We start from the raw sequence: 4,445 nt of genomic DNA, 5'->3' as shown, positions 1-4,445 counted from the left end.
CTGACAATTTCAAATCTGCCTAATGAGTAATCCTGATAACAGAAAATTATGTTCACAAATAAGAAATGTAAGTACTTTATGACAATGCCCATCCGACATTGTCCACACTTTTACACAATCGTAAATTCCGTTGAAAAGTGACAGTTACTGCTGAATCTCCACACAGTTAAGTAAATTAACACTGCAGAAGTCACTGAAGGTTAATACACGTACCATATTCCACTGCTTATATCATGACATCCTTATTGTGGACGAACATGGTATAGCACAGCGTGTTCAGGTTGGGTCCACGCTGTCTTGTTTATCTGCCGTGGCAAAACACCCACAAACGATAGCGGCCACAGCTCGCCGTAAATTGCGTCCATACAATTACAGAGCCCAGGACTTTTAGTTCCACAGCAGCGTTGAATTCCCAAGCATCTCGGTTTCACAAATGGCTCTGAGCACTATGCGACTTAACTTCTGAGGTCATCAGTTGCCCAGAACTTAGAACTAACGAAACTTCCTGGCAGATTAAAACTGTGTGCCCGACCGAGACTCGAACTCGGGACCTTTGCCTTCCGCGGGCAAGTGCTCTACCAACTGAGCTACCGAAGCACGACTCACGCCCGGTCCTCACAGCTTTACTTCTGCCAGTATCTCGTCTCCTACCTTCCAAACTTTACAGAAGCTCTCCTGCGAACCATGCAGAACTAGCACTCCTGAAAGAAAGGATATAGCGGAGACATGGCTTAGCCACAGCCTGGGGGATGTTTCCAGAATGAGATTTTCACTCTGCAGCGGAGTGTGCGCTGATATGAAACTTCCTGGCAGATTAAAACTGTGTGCCCGACCGAGACTCGAACTCGGGACCTTTGCCTTGCGCGGGCAAGTGCTCTACCAACTGAGCTACCGAAGCACGACTCACGCCCGGTCCTCACAGCTTTACTTCTGCCAGTATCTCGTCTCCTACCTTCCAAACTTTACAGAAGCTCTCCTGCGAACCATGCAGAACTAGCACTCCTGAAAGAAAGGATATAGCGGAGACATGGCTTAGCCACAGCCTGGGGGATGTTTCCAGAATGAGATTTTCACTCTGCAGCGGAGTGTGCGCTGATATGAAACTTCCTGGCAGATTAAAACTGTGTGCCCGACCGAGACTCGAACTCGGGACCTTTGCCTTCCGCGGGCAAGTGCTCTACCAACTGAGCTACCGAAGCACGACTCACGCCCGGTCCTCACAGCTTTACTTCTGCCAGTATCTCGTCTCCTACCTTCCAAACTTTACAGAAGCTCTCCTGCGAACCATGCAGAACTAGCACTCCTGAAAGAAAGGATATAGCGGAGACATGGCTTAGCCACAGCCTGGGGGATGTTTCCAGAATGAGATTTTCACTCTGCAGCGGAGTGTGCGCTGATATGAAACTTCCTGGCAGATTAAAACTGTGTGCCCGACCGAGACTCGAACTCGGGACCTTTGCAAAGGTCCCGAGTTCGAGTCTCGGTCGGGCACACAGTTTTAATCTGCCAGGAAGTTTCATATCAGCGCACACTCCGCTGCAGAGTGAAAATCTCATTCTGGAACTTAGAACTAATTAAACCTAACTAACCCAAGGACATCACACACATCCATGCCCGAGGCAGTATTCGAACCTGCGACCGTAGCGGTCGCTCGGTTCCAGACTGTAGTGCCTAGAACCGGACGACCACTCCGGCCGGCTCGGTTTCACCATCAGTTCATTACCACAGAGTGCCAAAATTATAAACGCACAATTCGGACCATCCGGACCCCAACACTCTGCCGTTCCGTCCTTCTCACTCGGTACTCTCCAACCCTCCTCGCCTCGTCGCCAGAGGGCCTCTCGTCGCCAACTCGGCTAGCCAGTATCTCTTCCGAGGCCTATAAGGCTCTGAGCACTAAGGGGACTTAAGTTCTGAGGTCATCAGTCCCCTCCTAGAACTTAGAACTACTTAAACCTAACTAACCTAAGGACATCACACACATCCATGCCCGAGGCAGGATTCGAGCCTGCGACCGTAGCGGTGGCGCGGTTCCAGACTGAAGCGCCTAGAACCGCTCGGCTACACTGGCCGGCCCGAGGCCAATATCGACCTTAACAATCGCGGCCGGAACACAATCGTGCCGAAAATCGGGATTATGCTTACTGTGCAGCACGTGTTTCGTTATGACAGCAGGTGGCACGAGACCGCGTCTTCGTCCAGAGACACATAGGAAATATTTCCAAAATTATATCTCCTATGCTTGAGGACAACCACAAATATGGTATGTGGGTAAAGTTACATACTAACCAAGTGAGAAAGAAATCATACACAGATTGAGACGTAAAAAGATAATTTCTTTTTCATCCAACTTAAAAATGATTTTACATTTTCATAAGCAGACAGAACACTATTTTCACAAGTCTTCTTCTTTTTCTTCTTCTTCTTCTTGAGTCGACAGAGAGCGGATACATATTGAATTCCAGGTCTTCAATAGCAGCAAACCTGAAGATGCGAAGCATCCCTGTGATCTTCTCCTCGCCTTTAATGTAGATATCGGTTATCTGTGCAACTGAATAATCGAAGTGACGTCACAATACCTTTATAGGGTATACCAGGATTACCTCAATGAATTCCACACTCTCCATGTTTTAGCACACTTCTCGTCCTTGAAAGACATCAGAGATGTAATGCTTACTGAGGAAGTCTCTATTATTCTGGCATCTTCTGTGTATGATTCCAAAGGCTTTACTGCAGTAACACCAGTTCCTGTCAGCCCACCGAATTTAAGCGCTGTCGGGCTGCGACAGCATTTGGATGGGTGACCATCCCGTCGGCTGATTGCTGTTGGCAAGCGGGGTGCACTCAGCCCTTGCGAGGCAAACTGAGGAGCTACTTGATTGAGAAGTAGCGGCTCCGATCTCAAAAACTGACATACGGCCAGGAGAGCAGTGTGCTGACCATATGCCCCTCCATATCCGCATCCAGTGACGCCTCTAGGCTGAGGATGGCACACAGCCAGTCAGTGCCATTGGACCTTTGCACCCTGTTGGGGCAGAGTTTGGTTTAGTTCTGCTATGAATGCAACATCTTTAAATATGAACTGTCTGTAGTCATCATCATAGAAACGTCCGCCTCGGTAGATGAGAGGTCAGCGTGGCAGAATGCCATGCCAAGGGGCCCGGGTTCGATTCCTGGCTGGGTCAGGGATTTTCTCCGCTCAGGGACTGGGTGTTGTGTTGTCTTCATTGTCATCTCATCCCTACCGGCATGCAAGTCGCTGAAGTGGTTTCAACTCAAAAGACCTGCACCAGGCGACTGGTCTACTCGATAGAAGACCCTAGCCACATGACATCTCCATTTCCATCATAGAAACCCTGAATGTCTGCAATGACGCTCATACCTTCAGACACCATTGTGACATGCTCTGGGCATGGTGCAGCACTTGTTCATTTACACAACTCGTTGCACAACACCAATGACCAGGCAATAGTTAATCACGTGGTCATATAGAACTAGAGCATACGCTGCAGTTCGTTCTGGGAAATTTACTGAAGAGTCCATCTCAATTTGTACATCTATAGGTCCTGATTTAACTATCTCACTTCGTTTTGAGCAGTGTGTTAGGACGATTGGCGGTAGAGCCTTGAATTTCCGTGGGCTTAGTAGACATCTGTACTCTTCTTCATCGTAAGAAACTGTGATAGACCTAGTGAGTGGAAGGACTAGGAGGAAGTGGGTGTGACATTCTTTTGAACAACTTCTGTTTCTACAATTTTAAACACAGCAAACGTTTTAAAATCTCAAGATGACCAGTAAGAGAAATAGTTGACATAATCCTTGACGCAATGAATGACAATTATATTAATAATTGCTCACAATTTCAAACAGTTGATTCTAATGACTTAGGTCAGTTGATGTATAACTGAATGAGTTGAACGCCCACTCGTACACAGATAAATGATTTTGAGAATGCACCACTTTAATTCACGAAATATTTAATGCTCCATTCACGAACAAGACTGCCATAAAAGTCTTATACCCAAGGCAGCCCACACTACGTGTCTGTTTACGAAAAGAACAAATCTACTTGCATAAGTTCAATGGATGCAGTGTTGACACCGATACCGACCAAAAGGTTAACAGGGCAGTGTGGCAAGGAACGTGTGCCCTCTCATCGACGCTCTCAAACAGACGGCTGGATCACAAGAGACCTCACGATGAGCCGGCCGAAATGGCCGAGCCGTTCTAGGCGCTTCAGTCTGGAACCGCGCGACCGCTACGGTCGCAGGTTCGAATCGTGCCTCGGGCATGGATGTGTGTGATGTCCTTAGGTTAGTTGGGTTTAAGTAGTTCTAAGTTCTAGGGGACTGATGACCTCAGATGTTAAGTCTTGTAGTGCTCAGAGCCATTTGAACCATTTGAACCTCACGATGTCACCAGCGAGGACTGGACTGCAAGTAGAG

The 4,445-nt window shown here is 47.7% G+C and overlaps 3 non-coding genes across 3 annotated transcripts; all 3 read right to left on the bottom strand.

Annotated features, from left to right (window-relative positions):
- Nucleotides 1-523: 523 nt before the first annotated feature.
- On the bottom strand, nucleotides 524-598 carry Trnap-cgg (transfer RNA proline (anticodon CGG)). The gene has a single exon. It is a non-coding gene; the product is annotated as a tRNA-Pro (tRNA).
- A 226-nt stretch (nucleotides 599-824) lies between these two features.
- Trnaa-cgc (transfer RNA alanine (anticodon CGC)) lies at nucleotides 825-899 on the bottom strand. Its single transcript has one exon. It is a non-coding gene; the product is annotated as a tRNA-Ala (tRNA).
- Nucleotides 900-1,125: 226 nt separating this feature from the next.
- Trnap-cgg (transfer RNA proline (anticodon CGG)) lies at nucleotides 1,126-1,200 on the bottom strand. The gene has a single exon. It is a non-coding gene; the product is annotated as a tRNA-Pro (tRNA).
- Nucleotides 1,201-4,445: the final 3,245 nt, after the last annotated feature.

This window comes from Schistocerca nitens, chromosome 9 (genome assembly GCF_023898315.1).
Source record: "Schistocerca nitens isolate TAMUIC-IGC-003100 chromosome 9, iqSchNite1.1, whole genome shotgun sequence".
Taxonomy (NCBI): domain Eukaryota; kingdom Metazoa; phylum Arthropoda; class Insecta; order Orthoptera; family Acrididae; genus Schistocerca; species Schistocerca nitens.
This window is presented reverse-complemented; position numbering and strand designations above follow the sequence as displayed.